We start from the raw sequence: 25,727 nt of genomic DNA on the forward strand, positions 1-25,727 counted from the left end.
AAAATTATCAGCTTGCAATACGGTGCGCAAGGGTATTGCTGGGTTAATTGTCTGCAATAACTCAGTTGTTTATTAACGAATTTAAAAAAAAGAGGTGTCATATTTTTCAAAATAAAATGCTTAATAAATCTTTTAATACGTAAAAATTTTATCAAACAAATAATTAAAAACATATTTAAGATTAATAAATTAAGATTTCCTCCATCTTGAAATTTTTAAAGGTGACGTTTTCAAAAATCTTCGTTTTGTAGAATAAGACGCTAGTCATAGATCTGCCAAATTTAATTAAAGTAGGTTTATCCGTTCCTGAAAAAAATTTTTTTTTGTTTAAAATCACAAAATGGCGTTCAAAAGGAAAACAAAGCAAAATAGTACTTATGTCGATATGAGTTTTTTTGTTCATTTTGGTGTCCTAAATCAGTACCTGAAGTTCGCAGAACACGTCCCTTAACACTCTGTAGTTGTGAAATTGATCTAACTGTGTTTTTTTTTCAAAATTCTTTACTGGGTAAAGGGATATTGCGAAAAAAAAATTTTTGATTTTTTTCAGAGGCACTTTAGAAAAAAATCTATTTCGGCATATTTGTTACCTACATTGCATTTATAAATAACCACAAAATATTTTTTCCCTAAAATCAACCTCACCTCTTAATAATGAAATGTATGGTTTTTGTCCTTATTCTCTAGCTTCCTTCGGTTTTTATATTTTTAAGAAATATTTTGAAGTTTACACTTCACGTATAGAACTATCAAGAAATGTCTAACCTTTTTTTTTGTTTGTTTAACCTCCGGGACCACCGTTAGGTATTGCTTCAGAGGACGAGATGAATGATTTGTAGCGTCTGTGAAAATGCAATGACTGAGCGGGATTCGAACCCGGTAGGCCGAGACTCTACCACTCACGCCTCGGAGGCCGACATAGATCCCGGACCTATAATAAAGAAAGGTTTTTTGAAATTTTTTAAGTTTACCTACATATGAATAGCTTTAGAAAATCTTTCTTAATAAAATTTATTCTCCACCTCTAAAAAAATATTTTTTTTTTTGGTGTTTCGGTTCTAACTATTTAATTTTTATTATTAATAAACGAAAAATTCATCCATAACTTTACTGGCTTTTTATGTTTTGTTAAAAAAAATGTATTTAATGATTGCCAAAATAGAGCTTCAAAGAAAGTAAATTAAAAAAAGTACAAATTCCAAGAATCACAAGTTTTTGATTTACACTTATTTAATATTCCTGTGTTAAACATATATAATTTAATATTAACATTCATTAAAATATTAGATATTATCTTTTTTTTTTACATTATTGTTTCTTTTTTTAGATATTTTGATAATAAAATGCTTTATTCATTTATTAAAATTATGCAGAAAACAAAAGGTATCAGATCCGCGTCAAATGATTTATTATAACTTTACGTGAATTATTATTGGTGGCAGTATGTGTAAATGAATGAACGTGATTTATAAATGCAATAAATAATAATGAAATAAATCTTTAAATATATTATATTAAGTGATGATTTATATTATTTCCAATAAATCTGTTTATGATTTATAAATATTTTAGAAAGGAATAATAAACAATAATTTCTCAGTCGGGTAAAGAATAAAAGAAACAAAAGAGAAAAAAAAGGTAAAAAAATTAAACAATTCAATATTTTGTACATAAAAAAAATGAAAGGTAAAACAAAAATTTATTAATAAATTAAAAAACCTTAAAATTAAATGTAAAAACAAAAAGAAAATTATATAAATAAACTAGGTTATAAAAACAATTTCCTCGGTAGCTTGGTATTGCTCGCATGTTTCATATACAGCGTTGTAATACTACCTTACATAATTAATAATAAAAGCACATTCACTGCAACAGCCATAAATCAGTTTTAAATTAAGGGTTCAGGACAGCTTCTTGTGATTATAGCTATAAATTTTTGTGAAAACGTTAGTGCTGAAGGAAGGTGAAGAAAAAGCCGTGGGGAGGGGTTTATTACACGTTTAATTTTATTGTTACAAAGGTATTTTGTTTAACTTTTGTCGTATATATTTAGGCTTACTGTTTACATAAGCGATATAATACAGTAATAATAGAATAAAAAAAAAAAAAAATACTGATTAAACTGAAATGATAGGTGTATGATTTATAATCTGATATAATTGTAATTGCTATACCTAAACAAAGTTATACGTACTCTTATAAATTATTGGTGTTAATGCAATATGTTAACGGTATTTTAAGCTTTTAAATACAATTCTCTTTGAAGCATAAAAACTTCCGTAAGAATAAAAGAGAATCCGCAGTAATAAGTTTTTTAAAACTGACAATGATATTGTTAAATTTAACTAGAACATATATTAGATAATATATGTAACATATATAATTTAAAATAGAGCTCAAATTTAAATCACTTCCGTACTGAAAAAAATTAAAATTCTTTATTACAGCATGATATTATTTATTTTTTTTTTAGTCCATTTAAACTACTAATCATAAAAAAAGAAGCTGATAACTAAGTTGTAATACTTTCTTGGCACTGGCTACATATTTTTACATGCTGGTAAAAAAATTATACGCCAAAAAAGTTACGTCAAATCTCTTTTCTTTTGGAAAATTATGAAGAAGTTTTATTATAAAATGAACATAATGTGTTTAAATAAATAAAAAAAATCGCTATTTTTTTGTTTTTTATGCTCTTTCTCCTTCTTTTTCTGTCTAGTCTCCGGAGTCACCGTAAGGTATTATTTCAGAGGATGAAGGAGGTTGATAAGTATGAATGTAAATAAAGTGTGTAGTCTTATCCAGTCTCAGTTCGACCATCCCTGAGATGCGTGTGATTAATTGAAACCCAACCAAAAAAGAACACCGGTATCCACGATCTAGTATTCAAATCCGTATAAAAGTAACTGCCTTTACTAGCATTTCAACCTTAGAACTCTCGATTTCGAAAATGGCTGATTTGCGATGACAAGTTCACCACTAGACCAACCCCGGTTGGCTTTATTTTTTTACTCTTCCCTCCTCCAAAATCATCTTACAAATTTTTTTTTAGATTTTTTACATTTACTATATTAAATGGAAAATACTAAAAAAATATACAACTATGAAAAGTTACCTATTTAAAAATAAATGGGAGCAATCAGGATCTTTAAAGTTTAACAGAAAATAGAAGAGAATAGAAGCAGACGTAGTGCAAGGAATCTGCTTCAAGGCGAATGATGATAAAATAAAAAGAATTATAGAGAAGTACGTAAAATCACTTAAAGGATTAAAAAAAACAATTTAAATATATACTTCTAAAATTCTTACTCTCTTTCACAGTTGGTAATGTCTGGGATGATCATCGACTGAAAGTAAGATTAATTTGATTAATAACAAAGAATATCGCCAGCATATCTTCTTGTCTAAATATTACTTTTATTTGAAAAACTACTCATGATTCGAAAGATTTTTTCATTTTAAAGGGAAATGAACTCTGTTATGAACTCTAAAGGGAAATGAACTCTGAATACAAAAAAAAGTCGGTAACTTTTCCTTCCAAAAAGGAACAACCTTCAACTTTTTTTTATCAAAATGTCTATAAAATAAAACAACAGAATGAGTAAGCCTACATAACTAAATTTATGAATAAATAACAAAAATAATTTGGAACTACATAGCATAAAACACAGGCTTAAAAGACAAATTTAATGCTGCCCCTACTTTTATTTCTATTAAATAACCTAACTACCTAAAAGTTTTTCAGAAGCAGTCATTTATTAAAAATTAACTTAAAAATTTTCTGCTTCAAAGAAAGAAAATAATTTGATAATGTTTTAATTATTTGACTAATAATTAAACAAATTTGAATTATTTTTTTAATGTGTAGGTAATATTTTTATTAACATTTTCAAAAATGTAAATAATATATTAGGTAGATTTCATAAGAAAGTTTAAAGTTCCTACTATTCTTTGGATAACAGCCTAAAATTTATCTGAGTAAAGTGTTTTGATATCACAAACCACTGGCCCAGGAGGTGGAAAAAATGGGATTTCGAAGACAAAAAAATCCCTTAATACCTCCCTTAATAAGCACAGTATCGAATCGGTTTAAAGTGGTCGTTAGTCTTCTAAACATTACCTAATACCTTTGAAACAATTTTTGATACGATCAACCCTTACGGCAAGGAATAACCACAATTAAATGCCAAAATGAAATGAATAACCAAATTGAAATTGTAAGAAGATGGGACTTGTCGTATGCTAAAAACATGTGAAAAATTTTTTGCATGCAACTATTATTGTCGTATTGAGTAAATTTGAAGTTTTTCTTAACTTTAAGGTTAAAATCATTTTTATCCCGTACTTAGCACCGATGAAATCTACCTCCGCCTTCCGGCATGCCGAAAAGGATTTTTTTTAATAATATATTTTATATTGATTTAATCACTATTATTTAGATGTAAACTCAAAAGTTGGACAAATTAACTGATTTCATATTATTTTTGATTTAAGATGGGGAATTATCTTATTAGCCATAATGTATATAATTGCTGTGAACTACAAGAATAAAATAATTATGTAAAGGTATAAGATATGGTGCATATTAGATGCACCATCTAGCATATTATATAATGGGAAGATTATTATATCAGAGGAGAGTGGAGAAAGTAAAAAAAAAAATAATTCAATCAGACGTGGGCATCTAGAATTAAGAAATTAAAAAAAATTGTAATGAAAATCAGTTCAGCGAAAAGCAAGATAATATAACAGACATTTCAGAGCAAATAATAAACCATGTTTAAGCAGATGTTGATCAGAGGTTAATAAACATTTAAAATAATTCACGTCAATAAATATGAAGATATGGGTATGAAAAAAATATGATATCTTTAAAAGGAAAACAAATGGTATCGAATTGTTGACGGCCCAGCATTGTTTACCAGAAATAATTATTTATCCAGATTAAAATGCAGTTGTCTCAGGATATCTTGGAGAATAAAAAAATTTAGAGTATGTTTATGTAATAGTATTAATTGTAATCACTTCTGGTTCTAATTAGTTTTTTTTATTTTTTAATACCTCTTCGATCAAGATTTTTCTATAGCTTTTCATGATATATTAAATATATTTCAAAAGCAGCCTCTTTAGAACCACAGCTACATATCCTTGACAAGATGTATGTAATGTATAATTTTGTACAATCCTGAATAAAATAATTAATTATTTATAAACTTCTATATAAATTAAATAAATGTTATAAAGGAAAAACGCTACAAATTTATATACAAAACGTATTTAAAAAATCTGATGTGGACACCACATAACTTCCTTGAACGCCTATTAAATATACACATTTTTAAAAGTATAACATTTTATTTCATTAATAACTCATTAATAATATATAATATATTTCATTAATAAACAGATATACATCCACATTCAATAAAAATTGCTACAATAAAAACTTGACGAAATTTTTCACATCGATATTCAATAAAAGAAAATGTTTTAAATATCGTGGATTTTTTATTTTTTCATAGCTACTTTTCCTGTATCTGCAGACTTACTGATTTTTTCTTTTGTAACAGCTTTTTGTAGTTTGTTTTATTGTAAAAACATTCATCAATGAATAGTTAATAAATTAATTTGCTAAGCATACTTCTGAGTATTCACTTTTAAATATGAGATAAATATGATTTCATCACTGTTATTATTTCAATGTAAAATATAAAGTTGGACAAACTAAATGTTCCCACCTGTACCTTTTCTTTTACTCAAAAAAAAAAAAAAAAAGAAAAAAGCACTTGAACTGATCCCTTACTTTGTGAATTATTTTATAGAAAAAATTTTCAGAAGAAACAAAAAGTTTTCAGATGAATTTTATAGAAAGCGTCGCTTTTATTGAACGTGTATTAATAACCAAAACAATTAATTTTTATTATATAGCATTTACAGAGTTGTAATAAATTGTAACAATGTACAAGATTCTTCTCTGTAGTGTGGTGCAATGTTAAATATTGATTACAATTGTTAAAAGAAAATGTAAAAGGATATTAAAGCGAAAATATCTGCAAACGATAAGTTGTTTTATTTGTGATCAACGATAACAATGATTTTTTCTTTCAAGTAAGCAACCATAATTTAAAAATATAAATGGAAGTAGGTTTCCGAAGTTCGTAAAACAAAAAAGGGTATAATTTTGATTATTTGGTAATAAATGCGTCTACTGTACATTGCAGTACATAAACATTAATTTTAAAGGGAATTCTATGAGCTACAAACAAAAAATAGGAATTAAAATGAAAACTCCGACATAATTAAAAGAAACTGCTTTTCATAGAACAACTGGTAAGTCCTGAACAGCAATAAAACCATTGAAACGTTAATTTAAAACCTCTAAATTATCATCTTATTGCTTGTAATATACAAAACATAGATTTTATATTTTAAATGAAAGTATTATCAAATAAATAAATTGGAATAGTGTTTTAAAATGTTGAATTATGAGCACAGTAATATGTAGAAAATATTATTTTTAGAATTGGAATCATTTTTTTTTTTTTACTAAGGGATATGGAAAACTCGTACTGTGGTTAGACGAAAAATGGTGACATGCCGAATAGGTACATGCTTGTGACTGATAAAAAATGACAATTGGTAGGGATATGATGATGCCACTTTCAGGACTATGAAAATGTACTGCATCGTACGAAAAATGTACTGAGATTGGTTTAAATTGATGTTAATGTGGGGTTTTGCGATGGGTAAAATAAATCAGTTTTCTGATTTGCTAAGTAAATACGGTGTCCTGATTGGTTAGAAATCGGTATATTATGATTAGATTATTATTAGATTAGATTAGTCAACGACTGGATTCTTTGGTAGAGTTTCATGTTGCCTATAACAGGAATACACAAGGATGAACGTATATTGTCATTTAAGACGCATGTTGCCTGAATCTGTAATGCACTAGGATGAATGTATATTGTAGTTTGTTATTGTTTATTAGTTTCAGTTTATCATGGTTAGTATTGATAATTGTGAACCAACCGGGTTGGTCTAGTGGTAAACTCGTCATCGTATATCAGCTGATTTCGATGTCGAAAGGTCTAAGGTTCAAATTCTAGTAAAGGTATATTGTCTTACGTATACTCTTATACAGATTTGAATACTAGATTGTGAATACCGATATTCTTTGGTGGTTGGATTTCAATTAACCATACATCTCAGGAATGGTCGACCTGTGATTGTACAAGACTACACTTCATTTGCATTCATACATATATCCTCTTACGGTGGTTTCGGAGGCTAAACAGAAAAAGAAACAAAAGTATTGCTAATTGTGGTTTGGCAATATTTCGTTCGGTTTTTGGTACAATATTTTGCTTTTGTGAATGAAATTTATTTTTTAATTGATTTGGTTATACTTTTAAACATGAATTATAGTACGAAATTGTCTTTTTGAGTATATTTTACGATCAAAACTCATGCATTTTTAATTCAAATTTAGTTACTGGGTTAGAAAAGTCTTTCATTTTTATTTTTGAAAATATACTCCTATCGAAAAAATGTACAAACGAGGGAGTGTCTTTCAACCGCTAGGGACGAGCTGAGGACAATAAATGTTTGTTGTAACTTTTTTGAAAATTTGTAAAATTTTCTTACATATTTTAGCACACCTCTTTGGATTTCGCCATCCAAAGTATGCTTACTGTCATGCGCTCAAAAAACAAGGTAGTCCCACGTATTAACCATGTAACAGAATCAATATTGATTCTGTTACATAAGTTTATAATAAATTTATAATAAAATGCGTAAATATACCTGGTGTAAAAATACATACCAATAAACGTCCTTTATTGTCACACGTGCCCTCATTAGTTCGCAAGCCAAAGAGCAGAGTGAAATATAACGTATTTACTTATCTATTCAGTAAATTAATAAATTATTTTGCAAGCTTGCTTAACAGTGTAACTATTGCTATAAAAAGCTCTAATCACCGTACCGTACCGTTATTGAATCTCTTCAAGTAACAGGAATATGCTTGCATTGTACCCTCCTTTTGATAAAATAGGAAAGACTGAATAATATTTTATTTCACAATTATATAAACTCATGATTATATAATTATATAACAAGTATTGTCTAGCTAAATTCATTGTTACTGTTTGAAAATATTTTCAAACAGTGTGAAATGAAGTATTTTAAAAACTTTAGATTTCATGTAAATACGTCATTAAAGAGATTCCTATTATACAGTTAACTAAATATTATGGGAATCAAAATAAGGCACATTTATCGAATACCAACGACACTGATTATTTGTTTAAATTCTCAATTTTTTTCTGTTTAGCAATATGTAAATACTATTTGGATTAAACGCTTCGAACGAAAAGGACAAGATTAGAGTAAGATTTTATCACAATGACGTAAATTAATCTCCGATTTCCACACTTGGTTATGTGAGTTTATTGAGAAAGTATTTTAATTTAGCTATCGACTTTTAACATGAATGTTTGAAATCTGCCGACTAAAGAACTCGATGCACTGAGTACCTTCAACTGCGTGCATTTTACAGTGAACCAGTAATGTCAGAGTGGATACGCTAGGTTTCTTTAAAAAACCAACAGTATTGAATAGCGTTGCAACAGTTGTCGGTCAAAAATCAATATGTGCGTCGGTATGAGAATGAAAAATTCAAACCTCAGCTTCCTGACCGTCATTCGTTTTCTATATAATTGGGCGTTCGAACTATCAAGTGTTGCTTGGTGTCACCATAAATCGGTTATGGGTCCAAATAGAGTAATCGACTGAAATAATTTCATTAGAGAATAAGTGTTGATTATAGAACAGTACTGGAAAGGTAAAATTGGGAGAAATGGTATGGCCATTGAAAACGATGAGACGCTTGAAGCACAAAAATAATGCTGGTTCCTGGGTTTTCGACGGTATTTTTCGTGAAAGTTATGAGTGTTTCGTTGTGAAATTTGCTGACAGATCGGTGAATTCTATAAATGACAACGTCAATGACGGGAGAATATTGTAATCCTGGTGTGCGGGCCAAAAGAAAAGAGAAACTTGAAACGGAAGAGTTCCCGTCTGTATACTATTAATGATCGATACCATTCGTTGATCCTAACAGCTGCGCTCATACTTAAACCATTGAACGCTTATGGGGGTTGCTGAAACGGTGGAATAAAAAACACGGGGGAATTTTCAGGCACCAAGTGGAATCCTACTTCACAAAATTCATTTGACGTCCTACGATAGAGGACGTGAACCCGTTCCAGAAAATATTAGATGTAGTAAGGAAGATGTAGCCTTGGAAGTCCCCGTATAGCAGTAATAAGTACATTTTTCGTGATTTTTAAATTGAAATAATACATTAGCAAGTAAATTAAAAATGAATAAAGAGATTTGTTCAAAAAAGCCACTGATTTGAAAGGAACAAGTGGCGACGCCGGTATTCGATAAAATTACCCAAAATATAATTATAAAAATATACAAAATTTAAACAATAAAACAAAAATCAAGTTAACTTTACACCAGTTATGTAACCAGCTATTGCTGTTTTGCGCTTAAAAATAATATAAATTTATAGCTACCTCATTTCATGATTTAAATTTACGTCATACTGACTGAAACGTGATAGAATTGATTTTGAACTCTTGATTTGTAAGCGTAATAGAATTTTAAAAAATTATTTATTTTTATCGACAAACTACTCTCGCTAGTAAAGATATTTTTAACCTCCGAGACCACCGTTAAGTATTGCTTCAGAGGATGAGATGAATGATTTTGTAGTGTGGGTGAAAATACCATGCCTGAGTGGGATTCAAACCCGGGACCTCCGGATGAAAGGCCGAGATGCTACCACTCGCGCGCGCTACGGTGGCCGGCTCTCTCTAGTAAAGGTAAAAATAAAATAAACGGAAAGTTTTCACCGTAATAAAGATTATTTTTAGTAAAGGTAAAAATAATCTTTATTCCGACGAAAAGTTGCCGTTTTGTAAACGTTTTATGTGTACTTTTTTGTTAATACGAGCAATATGAAAACATAGTCTTTTGATTGGATCGGATGTGGTGTCAACATTGCAGTAATTTTACTACGATTTACCAACTTAATTACCTATTACGATTAGTGGAATTGGTGTTTATTCTGGTTAATCTGATGTGTTTTGATTGATTGAAAATATTCGATAATGTGATGATTAGTTATTTTGATTTTAAAATGAATAACTTGAATTTTCATTTTTAAGTTACTGAACGAAAATTATTTATTGTGTATATAAATAATGTTACGACTGTAAATAAGTGCTAAAAATGATTAAGTTTCATATTATTATTAATAAAAATAATGCAATAATATTTGTTTTAATTACGTTTTTTATTTAAATATTAGCCGATATGGTTTTTTTTTAGTTTTGTTGTTTGTTCTGAAATATTCTTGGACGATATAACCTATTTTATGAACATTTAAGTAATAAGCTTAGCTTTAATTAGAATAGTATTTTACACTATTGAAATCGCAAAAGCACCTGGAACTCTTTTATTTGAAGTAATTACGAAGCTCGGTTTCCCTTCTTGAAGATTTTTTTACATTTATTTAGCATAAATAATAAAATGATTTAGTACTACTAAATTGATTTTAATAATAAAATGATAAATGATCTACTATTCTGTAATTAGCTTACACAGATTTATTCATGGGTATGAAATAGTTATTTTATTTATTATTTCCGCAAGTAACGAAAATGAAAAAGTCAATTCCATGTTCTTTCTTATAGAGTAAGTCAATTTTTATAGAGATATGAATGAAATAAAAATAATTTTCAAACTGATAGAAAGTTTATCGTCACATTGCAAAACCTACAGGGCTAGAGTTATAACGGGAATAAAATTACGAAGAAATTCTCTGTTTGAAAATACAAAAAAGCAATTCTTTATCCTTGACTTCCGAAAGGAACGTACGAAACGTTACATATACATACACCTATATACCTATGTATATACACGAAATAATAATACAAATGACAAATGCACCAATCCCATTTCACTGCGATTAGTGTGTAAAATGTATACTGGTGCAGTTAAAAGAGATTTAAACTCATAACTCTATGTGAAATATTTAAGTGAAAATCAAATGACGTACATACTTAACACAAAAATGTATATTTATTCCGTTCCAATTTATATATGACAAGGAAGAATAAAATTGCTGAACGATTAACCTATAACAGTATTCTTCTGTTTTTGACAAATAAAAAGCTGACATCTAAGTTGTAATATTTTCCTGGCATTGGTTATTTATTTTTATTCAGTGGAAAAGTTATGTAATAATACATAAAAATAAACCAAAAAAACTTGTTTAATTAAAATTATATTTTTAAACTTTGATCGGCTCCTTCACCCCCAGTATTGCCCTCAAAGTATTTTTTTTGCATCATTTGCAATACCGCTATACCTAGGAAACAAAAAAAAAAATCGGTTAAAAAATATGCAATAAATAAAAAGATAGCTTTTTACTTTCTCATCTAGATAATGCTATAGCAGAGCTACAGCTCCAGAAGGGAAAGCATTGTAATCGGTCCAATTTGAGCATATGCGGTTTTCACCGGATTTGATGTTTTGACACCAAAGAAACTAAAAAAAAAAAGAAATATTTCGGATGTTATATTCGTATGTACGTGTGTTTTCGGTGTTGACCTCTAAATCATCTTATATCTCCAGAACTATTGGACTGATTTTGATAAAACTTGGTCAGATAACTTCTATATATGTGGCATTGATGCCAATAAATTTTCAACTTAAAAAGGTCAACGGAGTAAGGCTGTAGAGCAAGGTCATTCTCAGTATCTCGAGATTTCGCCTAATTAAGGTCATATTTTTCTGAGGAATATTTGTTAACCATTAAAAAATAACAATGTTTGCAAAAAATCATTTTTGGAAAGTCGCACCTCGACCCCCAGAAAATGCTGTTGTAGTCGTCTGCTATGTTATGACATCACAGGAATTAAATAAATGAATAATATTTAGAGTGAAAGAAAGTAACTCGGTCCGGCTGGCTCTCGAACTCGATCTCCCGATTGACTCGGTACTTAGTGCGTTAAGCCTCGTGGCTACATTAGTCTGCCGACCGTACAAGCGAAATTTGTTCTATGTAAGTTGCGAAATTACATTAGTTTAGTTAGTGTCGCTAGTACTGCCACATCCACGCGGTTTATATACGGTATACGCGCGCGCTTTAGTCACAATAATTGAATTAAATGAACGAAAACATACTATATTTAAATAAAATGATAAATATTTTAAATTAAGTTGTGTGTGTAAGCCGAATACCAGAAACAATCCGAAGTTGTAGGAATTATCCGGAACGCGGCTTTAGCCGTGTAACGGGAAAAGTCCTACAACTGTTTTCAGCTTTTTTTATTTTTATGGAAGAGGGAAATTTTGGGCCAACATTTTTTTAAAAATGGTATGATGCACGGATGTACCGAGCTTAATATAAAGTGGGGTTATGTTTGCAAACGTTTGAAAAAATTTACACAAAATCTACCTCACACATGGAGATACTGACCTCAAACTTTCACTATAAAATTCTCCATATACGCGAGTCCCTGTATAAAATTTCATAGAAATCGGTTTATCTAGTCACAAATTGTTAAGTTTCAAACACGCCAACACATGTAAATTACGTACGCACGAACATTACTCCCAGTTTTTTTTTTAGCGGGGGCTCCCTCAGTCATTAAACATCGAGAGATGCTAAAAACACACACTCCATTATTATATTACCATAATTGCCTTCTTGCAGCATAGCTATTGAGCTATGATGCCAGGTAAGTAAAAATATCTAAGTCCTAATGCTATAATTAAAGTTTCATGCAATGGAAAACAGTAGAAATATGATAATTAGATTTTATTTTAACTTAACATTCGAAGTAGGTAAAGTAATGCTTTCTGTATACATTATCAAATAATCTAAGTTCATAAATCTAATCTACACAAAATTGCGGCAGCAAGATTACTTGATTGTATCCTTATCTTGTTCGTACTAAATAAGTAAAGTAATGAAAAAGATATCTACAAAAGGTTAAATGTTCTATCGGAATAAGTTTTACACGTTTTAATTACATCTGTCTTAACTCATCAGAACAAAAACAATATCTCAAAAGAGTTATATAAAATGAAATAAAGTGATTTTTCATGATTTTAATATTTATTGAAATATTTTATTTTTAAAATTAAGTTCAAAATCAGCATATCAATCTACACTACTCCTAATTATAAATTACTAAAATTGATGATAGGCTTTACAGTTTTCAGTAAAAAAAATCTGTTATTGACAAAACATGACTTCCTTGTATGTCTATTAAATTAGATATACACATTTTTTTAATATGAAAAGTACATAAAATTTTATTTCATTAATAACTTGTGATATTTTTCATACGTTTTTTTTTTTTATTGTTATTATTGAATTATTATTTATTGTAAAAGTTTTTTTTTACAATCAGTGGTTAATAATTATTAATAAATCAATATATTTGATTAAAAAAAAATTAAAAAAAAAAAAGATGAAGTCTGATTTCTAAGAACCAAATATTTCATTAATTAAAATTTCATTTGGCTATAACTCTGGAACCAGTGAAAATAAGCACCACTTATGATATATTGTTGAAACGCTCTCAATGAGGGTTTATTACTGCAGTTAAAAGAAAAAGTACAAAATAAAAATTTTTTGGACACTTTTGATCCAGTCAATTGCAATCAAAAGGGGAGGTGCACAACTAGATGTTACAAAATTTCTAAATCAAAAATTTCAACATTCTGCAGCTAATCATTTTTGAGTTACGCAAGATGCATACTTATAGACGTCTTGCTGAAACTAGTCAAAATGGATTCAGGGATGGTCAACATGTATATTTCCGTTGAAATCTGAAAACCGAAATTTTTCGCGGTCACGATACTTCCTTTACTTCGTGGAAGGAGTAAAAAAATACATGATTAATTTTTGGAATTAAATAGGGTAATTTTTTAAACTTGCAAAATGTTAACAATATGATTTTTTTCTCAGAAAACTTGTTAGAAATGGATAGTTTTTTATCACAAGGCAAATAGCTAAAAATTTAAAGTATTATTTAGTTGCAAGTTCCGCTTTAGTTGGATTCGTAAATCTACGTCAAAAAATAACGGGTTTTTATGATTCTGGTTGTGTATAGGCGCACGTGTTTGTATATGTAGTTCAAAATCTATCTTGAGATTAGCAATATTTACGAATAAATAAAAAATTAAGATATATAAATGTCTTTTATCAAAATTATGTACAATTGATTTAAATTATGTTAACATTTTTTCATTAATAGCGATGAGTAAACCGAACAAAATATGTTGCTATTACTACAAACGATTTTAAACTTACCGAAACCACATTAACACCGTTCCAAATCAATCACAAAACAACATTTTTTGAGTATAAGTATTACATGTGTAAATAAAACTGTTCAGAAAACAGTAGGTTTCGACAAATACAATCCGGGGAATTAGATGATTCGGTTTAACGTTTGATCAAGTTATTTAACAATCTAGAAAGACTATTAAAAATGTGACTGACCAGGATGAATAAATTATTCACCATTTTAATGCACATATATTTAAGTACGGATTTATTACTTATTATAATAATTTTCAAGAAAGCTCTTAATCTAGAGGACACCTTAAGTTAAAGTTTGTTTACTAGTTGTATAAGAAAAATAAATTTCTTTTCAATTATACAGAGGTTTTGATTGCCATTTTCTCTGTAAATTCGGGAGTAATACTAAATTAGAGTTTAAGAAATATGCTTTTAGCGTTTATCCTCTAAAAAACGAAATTTTACCCTGTTTCGTTTAATCTACTTCACAAATCTATCAAGATATGAACTTTGTAATTAGTACCGTTTATCAAAAATGAAAGTTAAACTCTACAGTAAAACAAGAATAAAATAACTTATCATAGATTTTTCTCGTTTAAATTTAGTCATTTATATTTTCTTATGTATCTAACAAGTTGTTTACAAATTACAGAAAAAACAATGTAGATTATAATTGATTAGTATTTTATAAATATAACTTAATATACATTTTTTTAGTGTATCTGAAAAATGACGAGATTTCATTTATAACTTTCTTTCGTAAATTAAATAAACCACAAATATATATACAGTGAAATCTCCATATTTGCGTTTCCCGTATTCTCGATTTCGTTATTCGCGGTGCAATATTTTGCGATGTCTTTTCTATGTTCGCGGCTAACATTTTCCGTATTCGCGTACATTACATTATGTAGCGACATTAACAAATAACAATATTAAAAGATTTAATGGCACAGGTAGAGTATGAACGTGAAGAGGTAGAAGATACAAACCCTAGAAAACAGTTAAATCTCAAAACGCTTACCAAAGGCATTAAACTATTCCATGATCTTGTCGAGTTTTTTATTGATGCTGATCCCTCTTTGAATGGAAGCTTAATCATTAAGAGCAAAATTGAAGACAACATGCAAGAATACACAGAACATCACACAGATTTAAAAACAAGAGCGAAACAAGGAAAGATTACAAATGTTTATAAATGCAGTCCGAAATATTGTAGGTTACTTTTATAAATTTTCTTTACAGTAATTTTAGTTTTAGCGTATGCAGTACTGTAGTGCTGTTTTCTTGACTGTTTAAGGCGATTACCGAGTACGATTTGACGATGTAATACTGTTTCCTAATACTGTACATGCTGTACGTAATGTAGTGAATTTTTAAATCAAACAATTCAGTAAGTGCTTACGAGTATATTAGGAAATATACTGTATTTTGTTAAATATATTTTGTGTAGTGTACTAAACCAGTCTTATAATTAATTTTACCGTCTGTATTTCATCAATATCATCGCCCTAAGTAAGTACGCATGATTTTTTTTTTCACTTTACATAGAGCAAAACCATTCTTCCTTAAATGAGTATTAGTTCCGTTCTATATTCCCGGAATTTTTAAGGTCCTTAACTCTCGCGAATAAGAGATTTTATTGCATATACATATAAATACGTAGACACACACACACACTTCAGTTATATGTACAGTTAGATATAAGTTATATATACAGTGTACAGATACGGATCGATACAAAAATTCCGTAATTTTTGTTTTTCTTTATTTCTGTATCAGAACAAAAAAATTAAATCAAACAGGAAAAACCATTAAAAATCAATTCAATAGTAAAGCAGTTGCTACTTATTAAAATAGTGGTGTAATAAAATTATCTATTTAAGAGGTGATATATCAAGAACCAAATTAAAATAAATGTTTCATTTTTAAATTCACAGACGTTCAACTAGATGGATATCTCTAACTGGGCTTAATTTATTTAACGAATAAAAATTTTACTACATATGAAATGAGGTGTAAAATAATAGTAGCTTTCAGTTTATACTACTGCTTACAAAATAACCAAGTAATCTGGAACAATTTTACACCAACAAGCAGTTATCAAATTTTAATAAGAAAGTCAGTTAAAGAAACATCTAACTCAGTCGGGCAATTATTGTGTTTTCTTATACAAACTTTAATAACAAACATGCAGATTAACAGATTATTATTATTATTTTAGCAAATATTATTGTTAATTATTTAAACAAGCATACAACTTTGTAATAATAATCCTAATTATCATAGTCATACAATAAATCACAAAATTAGATGATATATCGTCATAACCATAAACAGGAAAATGTTTATGTTAACACATAAATATTATCTAGTTCAGGACTGACCAACCTGTAATTAGCGGTCATCTATGACTAGTTATGCATTTTTTTAGTAACGGGTATTTCAGAATGTATTTAAATTGCATTAAGTAATTAACATAATTAATATTCCCTACAATTACATGAAAAATACGAAATGCATAGATTCTGCTAGGTTATGTTTCTCGCGCACAATAACACCTCAGCTCGCTTGCAACGCCGCCACGGGTCGCAACATTTAATTTTTATAACTACTCAGCTTCGACGGGTTGTAAGTCTCATCTTTTATTACTCTCCGATTCGTGTCGACGTGTACAGTAGTCTGTTCAGTGTAGTGTAACTCTATACTATAGTCTAGGCGTACAGTGAATTATAACAGTAGTATTTAAACAAGATACGTATCAAGGTGAGGTAAAAAATTTTAAATTTCGTTACCTTGAAAAGTACTACAAAAGTTTTTCTATGGCATAAAAAAATATTGATCAGATAATTGCTTTCATTTAGAAATGCTTTCTGGATTAAAAAAATTCCTTTCAGCACGCCGGTAGGCGGAGGTAGAGTTCACCGGTGCGAAGTAGAAGATAAAAAAGATTTTCACCTTAAAGTTAAGAAAAACTTCAAATTTATTCAATACGACAATTGTTGCAAGTGAAAAATATTTCACATGTTTAGTATATGACATGCCCCGTCTTCTTACAATTCCACCAATAGTTTGGTCATCCCTTGCAGTAAGAGTTGGGCATATCAAAAATTGTTTCAGACAAAAGTTTTAGGTAATGTTTAGAGGACTAACGACCACTTTAAACCGACTCGATGCTGTAATTATTAAGGGAAGTATGATTTTTTTTTGTCTTCGAAACTACATTTTTTCATCCCCTGGGCCAATGGTTGGTGATATCAAAAAACTTTACATAGATAAGTTTTAGGCTCTTACCCAAAAAATAGTAGGAACTTTAAACGAATTCGATATTTCACATAATCAGAAAGTTATAGCGATATTTTATATTTTCGTAAATGCCCCCTCATTTCCACCCCCATGATCCGATTTTGGCCGTTAACGAACTCGACTGAGATTTAGGGACGTGTTATTTTTAAGGAACAATTTAAAAGTGATTAGCGCAAAATTACGGCAGTTATTTATTTATGTGGAATATATTTCATATATTCCACATGAAAGTGAAATATATATATATAAACTTTTGAGCTGACGGTAGTTTTGGGATCTGGGGGATGTGAAACGCGAAGATATGACGAAATTTTCCGGAAGTCGAATCACGGTACCTATTACAGTAAGTAGCTTTTTTTGAAATTATTAAAATGGAGCATTGGCGATGATTGGAAAAAATAAAGAGTCTGTGAAGTTAATTATCAATAAGTTGGAGGCAAAAATAAAAAACCAATGATTTATGAGTGATACAATCTTTGGTACACCAACAAAATTTATGGAATCAAATGTTATTCATGAGCCAGTCATTCATGTTATAAAAACAGTAAACTATATCCGTTCTCGCGTTCTTTAACATCGCCAATTTAAGGCATACCTACCTGAATTAGATTCTGGCAACATCGTTTATTTTATCAATTTTAGATGGCTGAGTCGCGGAAAATGTTTAAAAATATTTTTGAGTTACGTAAAGAAACTGAAATTTTATGAACGAGGAGAATGTGCCTTCTGAAAATGAAATGAAGACTGGTTGTAAGGCTTATGTTTTTCGGTAGAGATTGCAAAAAAATTGAATTAGTTAAATATGGAGTTGCAGTGTAAGTATAATTTAAGTACTGATGCTTACAATTTGATTAAAATTTTCCAAATAAAACTATCATTGTTTGAGAGCTAACTTTAAAATAATGCCCAATATATTCCATTATTAAAAGAATGGTATAATAATAATTTTTCAAAATTTGCTTCCGAAATAAAAAAAAACTTATAGCGGACTTTAATTTTACAGTCCTTTAAAAATGTATAGAACTGGTAAATTATGGAAAGGATTTGAATGTTCAGCTCTCCATTTGGTGTTGATGTTTTCACTATTTCATCGAATTTATAGGTCAAATTAAGCAACTACAATGCAATATTGAGCTAAAAAATTATGCTGTATTTGATAAGTAACGATTATTCAAAATATAATTTTTTACATTTTTCTTAAATTTTGCAGTACTGCTATTTTACTATGAATTCTCTATTATTCGGGAAACATAGATATACACTGAAAAAAGTAAACTATAATACGTCTAAACATAAGTGCGTGTGTTGTTTGCTTGTGATTTTTTTATTGATTTAAATATTAAAATTTACCAAATTCCATCCTTTATAATGTTCGGAATTTAAAATCACCATTAAATTTATCATTATGCTTGTATTAATTAATAAAAACGTATAAAAAATGAGCAAAACTAATTGAAAAGAATAAAAATAAATATACACATTTTTCGTTCTTTTTCGGAAAAAGAATACTATATATAGCGTTTCATTTCAATCACCTCAGACGATTTTATCGTAAACTACGCACAATACAAACAAATGAACTAAACAAAAGTTACTCAGATTGGAGGGGGACACCTCATGGTGATCTTGAATTTGACCTTGAGCTTTACCTTATTTCAAGATTAACACGAGTATATCAAATGGAGTTACCTATTTTTGACCCCACCAATGAAAGCACACATATGATCTTAGACCTTTTTTGAAGGTCATACGACAAATCATCAGAGGTAGTATTATATGTGTGCTAGTATTATACGGTGGTAGTGTTATACGAGTAACACGTTATTATTTTAAATGAAGGTCATACAATATTACTGGAATGTTTATCTTCCAGGCCGCTTCCCAAACTATGGGAAACAGCATAAGAATGAATTAGGTCGTTCCGTTTGAAAAAAAAACGTGATAACCTTGAAATAAGGTAAAGGTTGAGCTAAAGGCCAGATAAGAGGCCAACATGAGGTGTCTCTCTCCTATCTGAGTAAGTTTTATTTATACCATTTTTTTTTGTATTGTGCTAGTTTACGAGAAAATCGCCAGGGGTGATTAAAATGAAACACTGTGTGTGTGTGTGTGTGTGTGTGTGTGTGTGTGTGTGTGTGTGTGTGTGTGTGTGTGTCTATATATATATATATATATAAAAATACTAGTAAACTTTTGAAAATCATATTAAATTGATTCTTTAAATGTATATACAGTTAATTAGCTTTTAATATAATTAAAACGTAATAATTGAAGCAAAAAAATTCTCTTTGTAGCTAAAATTTGAATAAATAAAAACTAATTTAAAACAAATTATAATTTTAATACTTCTTTACGGAACAAAAACTATGTGAACTGTTACACACAAACTTCTATTGTATTCCTTCACATAAGAGATAGATCTAAATGTTTTTGAAGGATATCATTATAATCTTGAAGATAATAAAATGAATGTTATAACCACAACCAAATATTTATTTTTTCCAGCAAAATTTTGACTTCTTATTCATAACTTTAAGCTTTATTGACTTTTCTCTTACTACCAAGGATTCACGAAATTTTAAATCGCTATAACAGCTGGTTATTTAATATAGATAAATAAAAATTGTAAATATAACATTTTTTCGTATTTCTTAATATGTACGTACATTAGGCATACCCCAATCAACTAGTGAGCAACGAGCAACACTCCTACGGCCCACTGAGATGAGAATGATATGTGTGACATGTAAATGAGCTACAGTCCTATACAGACACGTAAGTATAATTAAAGTTATAAAATTATAATTTAATTTTTAAATTTTAAATATTTAATTATAAATTGTAAACATTAATTTATATAGTCAGAATAATCATTTGGGAAAATGTGTAAAATATTTTTTGGATTTAGAGATCACTTGATACTCGTATTGATTTTATTGAACTATTTAATTAATAAAACTGTATTTTGTCATATATTAAACAGAAAAAATTTGGATAGGTCTAGTTAATTTAATTATTTCACTTATACGACGATTTTATACTTGAAAAAGAGTAATTTTCAGTAACAATGATTTATTAAACAACTTTATTTTATGTGTAAAGAATTTCAAACTACTACTTTTATGTTTCATTAGAGCCTGGAAAAGAAAAGACAACGTGTATGTGTGCGCGTGCGCGTATGTGTGTTAGTAACACTTGAAAAGGAACTGAATGAGGGGATGTGTAATTTGATATATTTGAAAAACAACAGTAGTTGGCGGTAGCTGAAGTGAGATGAGTTGCAGAAATATCAGAAGGAGATGGAGATGGGTGTTGGGTTTTAGATGTTTGGATGTTAGATAGTGGTTAAGGTTAGATGCGTGATGGTTTGGAGTAGATGCAGTGAGGAAGTGGATCAGAGTGGATTCATCTTGAGATAACGCTCCAGTGGGAGTACTGGAATTTCCCTAAGTTACCTGATGGGGGTCTGGCAGTGGATAGAATGGTTACAAGGGATACCGCACTACATACTGCTTCTATTTCTACACCGCTATCTATCTGTACAAGTATATATATATACCTTATACATCAATATCAAGTATCAAATAACCTAACCTTTCTATAGCAATACTAAACAACTAAACTAAAAAACTTGTGGAGGCAAATTGAAACCGTCCTTCGAAATTGATAGACCAAACCCACAAACTTCATTCACTTTTCGGGATTTCTGTTCTCTATCTAATATGGAACTATAATGCAGTTTTATTTCATAAGGTTTTATGTCATAAAACTTTCCTCACATTCTCTTTCTTACCCCAACACAAAAAATTTGTTTAATATTCTAATATTATTTGTTTATTTTGTTTTGAAAAATATATATTTATATTTTTATAATCAATTTTTAGCACTAAAAAATATTTTATTTTAGTTGCAAAGTAGTACATTTTTGTAATTATTTGTAGGAGAATCTTACAAAAAAGTAAATAAAATTCTATATTTAAAAAAATCTAAATAAGAATTATCATAAGTTCACATCCTTATCAACAATTTAAAATAGCATATTTACGTATAGGTTTAATATATCATTTTAAATACATATGAAGGAAATTAATCTTAGTCGAGTAAAAAAAAAATTGAAAAAGATTTACTATAAACAAAACTTTCATATATACTTGTATTACTACTTGACATACTCCCCGCCCAAATAAAGGCACTTTTATCATAACACCAGCTTGTCTGTTCTTTCAATGAACGGTTTCGTCAATACCCCATCCATTCAGTGGCCGTCCATGAGTTCATCATTGCTTTTGTTGAGTAGCCAGCTATTTCTTCAATTCTACGAACAGATGAAAATCAGACAGTGTCAAATCAAGAGTGTAAGAGGAATGGCAAAAGGTCTGCCAGTTAAACTTGTTAAGTATTCCCTTAGTGCTAGCGATGGAATGAGGCCGTGCATTGTCATGCAAAATAAATGCTACCCTTTCTTAGTATCCGCTTCGCTTTCATAAACTTTGCCATCGTTTCACAATAAATGTCTGCGTTTATTGTCGTACCCGCTTCATAAATTCTTCCATCAAAATTTCTTTACGGTCCCAAAATATGGCAGCCATCATTTTTTTGTTCATACTGGTCTGTTTGAATTTTTTTTTATTTTTCGATGAGTATGTGTACATTCAGATTAGTAACATGGCCGCTATTCCTGTGGAGAAAACGATTTTGCACCCTAATTAACCAAACAAACTCAGTTGTATCATGCAATGACGTTTTAGAACTATGTCGTTAAATGACTAATGAAATCCATAACGAAATCCATCTATTATTGAAAAAAAAACAGTTACAGAACACAGGGTATCTGTGTAAAAGGTCTGGAAGATCTCTGATTGAGAAAAACAAGTCGATCGTGTTTGCCATGTATCACTGTAGTCTAGATAAATTGATTAGATCAGCAAGATTTAAAATTAAATATTTCATAACTGATCGCATGTAAACTTTTGAGGAAACGACTGAAAATGACGCCTAATTGAATTATACGAGTAGTTAGTACAAAATTGAAATAACGATAATAATTGTATTACGTAAAACTTTCTAGGTGGATGGAATGCGTTGACGAAGAACTTGGCTTCTTTCATCTCCTAAGTTTTGGTGATGAATGTATGTTTCACATTAGTGGAACGGTCAGTAATTATAACTGTGATAATGGAGATTAGAAAAGCCTAGAAAAATTTTGCTACGTCTATACTATTCATCTAGAGTGAACGTGTTTTGTATTTGTTTCCCGCGAAAAGATATGCACTTTTTTCATAAAAAAAAGATTAACTGGAGGAAGTTATATCAAAATTATAAGTGACTGGCAATTCCTCAACCAAAGGAAGTCACTAAGAACTTAATTTTTGTAATTTGTGAAGCTTCGCCTTAATGAGACATAGAAATTCGAAATTATCTGGATGAACATTATAAGAGGTTTCATCGACATGCAATTGTCAAAAACGTAGCTTCGATAAATTGATTACTAAGAAATCCAGATTTAACCCCTTGTTACTACTTTTTGTCGTGTTTTATAAAAGATAAAGGATCTGTTATCCTCTTCCTATCGATTTAGATGACTTAAAAGAACTTACCAAAATGCTGTTAATTATGTTACGCGAGATATGCTTTTTCGTGTTTAGGGTGCATTGAACTACTGTACAGATATCTGATCAGTACAGAACTTCAGTGTTACAGAACTTCTCACGCGGAACATTTATGATACAAACTTTAAGAAATTTATTTTGAAACTAAATAAGTGATAATCTCCATATTAGAAAAATAATATTTTTTACAAGCAATCAGACATTTCGTACAGTGTAACTCCTCAATATATTTAATTTTAAAAACTTAAAACCTCTATTACATGTTGTTTTCTAGGATTTGAACTGTTAAGCCTTATTTAGATTTTTCATTTATCAAAGTTGAGTAAAGAAACATTTTCAGGCTAATCTTCGTAAAAATTGTTTACGTATGTAAAATTTATTTAAGGTTATCCATGCTTAAGTTGTAACTTTGCGTTTGGTAAGTTATGTGTGCGAGAACACGAGTATTGCAAATTAAAATAACTCGTTTTCTAATTATACCGAATAAAGTATACCATATACTTCAATGTTACAGTGTAAAATCTGAAAATTGGATTTCCTTTTACCCAAATTTTATCAAAATTCTCTTTTTGTTGAGGTCGTGAGACAACAAACGACACTATTAAAGTAGATACTAATTATTAGTTGACACTATTAACGACACTTATTGAAGTCGACACTATTAAACGAAAACCAATATTTATATTGGTTTTAGTGATTTATAAACGAACAAACCGAAAGATTTTATTTCCTAAGCAATAAACTACGTAGTACAATGTAATCGGAATTTTCTAAAAACTAATTTACAAAAACTCCTGAAGTCTAATAGAAAAAATGTAATTGCCAAACACCGCTGAGGTAATTAAACTAAACTGCTGTTAGTTTTACGATTGCAAAACCACAAATAACAATCAAACTGCTAAGGGTTAATTTATAACCTACAGTAAAGTATCTTCTTCTTGCTTTTAGCTATTATCAATAGTGTTACACCCTTTCATGTATTAAAATTCATAAAATTGTACTTGATATAAGAAATTGTAATGGGTTAGAATTTTTAAATTATGATTCTATTAAATTGTTTATTTACTTAATGGTATAGATATTAGTCCGATGGGCTAGTATATAGATTGTATAAATAAAGTTTCATTTACCAACAATTTTAATTTAAATATAATTATACAAATGACATATGAATTTTGAATTACCATTTTATAAGAAATCCCTGATTACGGAGTAGCAAATCCGAAAGTACTAGGAAATACATTTAAATTGCTGGTAAATGAAACTTTATTTATAGAATTTTATTAATACCAAATTTAGAAAATTAATATATAAAAATATAGCTAATATGTTACTCCACCAGCCTGGTATAGTGGTTAACCCGTCATCGCAAATCAGTTATCTAGCAGCTGATTTTTGAAGTCGAAAGTTCTAAGGTACAAATCCTAGTAAACGTTGCTTTTATTCGGATCTAAATATTAGATAGTGGATACCGTGTACTTCGGTGGCTGCGATTCAATTAACAACACGTCTAAGGAATTGTCAGCCTGATTTATAGTTCATATATTCATCTCATTGGGCCGTGGAAGGTTGCTTATTATTTATTCGTTGAATAGATTGGAATGTATACAGGAAAATAAACTTAATGGCAACATGAATTTTTTTTTAAAAGCCATCAAAAATATTTATTTTACTTTTAATCGCTGTGTTTGAAAGGTATTTTAAAAAAGGATGTTACTGGTGTTTTTGATTGGAAGGATAACTAAAAATTGATTTAATTTCATGTTTAAAGTAATGGTAAAATACTCGGGAACAGATCATTTATATTATATAAACGACATATTTTATGGTCGAAAAATGTAAACTGTTATATTATTGATTTAGCACGTGCTAAAAATTTATAAAATTTTCTTATGGTCGTGCTTATGTCCTAATAAATAGAATTATGAGGTTATAAAATAGGTACATTTAAATATTCTTAAAACAACTTCAAAATAATTGAAAAAAAAAAAAAAATCTAATTCTCTTTGGTTTTAACGACAAATGTAGTATTGGATGATTATTTCTACGAATTCTAGGTTTAGAAATAGAGTAAGAAAAATTGGGACTGTTATATTACGTAACTGGCATGGATAAATAGCAAGCCTATATAGTAATATTAAGATGATGAAAAGATTGTTTATACTTCATTAATATTCCGTTACATCATATACATGATTTTTTTATAAACGTATGTATATATGCATATTTTGCAGGCTACTTCATTTTATAATAAATCGGAGTTTAATGTAAAAGTTTCACTTGAAGAATTACTCGTTTTCAAGATTAAATTGAAAATATGTGTTAATTGAAAGCGTAGCTCATAAAGAGAATTTTCAGATACTTTCTTGTTATATTCATAACCCATTAATTCGCCGAGAGCTAATCATTTAATTAAT

At 29.1% G+C, this 25,727-nt stretch overlaps 1 long non-coding RNA gene across 2 annotated transcripts in view; it reads right to left on the reverse strand.

Annotated features, from left to right (window-relative positions):
• Positions 1-25,727, reverse strand: part of LOC142327604 (uncharacterized) — a 571,970-nt gene that overhangs the window by 145,582 nt on the left and 400,661 nt on the right. Inside the window, exon 3 of one of the 2 annotated variants that reach the window (XR_012757027.1) lies at positions 200-306. The exons of the other annotated variant lie outside the window; for it this stretch is intronic. This is a non-coding gene — a long non-coding RNA (uncharacterized LOC142327604). Of the gene's footprint in view, positions 1-199; positions 307-25,727 lie in introns of those variants that run through there. 2 annotated transcript variants of the gene reach the window in all.

Source organism: Lycorma delicatula, chromosome 7 (genome assembly GCF_047948215.1).
Source record: "Lycorma delicatula isolate Av1 chromosome 7, ASM4794821v1, whole genome shotgun sequence".
Taxonomy (NCBI): domain Eukaryota; kingdom Metazoa; phylum Arthropoda; class Insecta; order Hemiptera; family Fulgoridae; genus Lycorma; species Lycorma delicatula.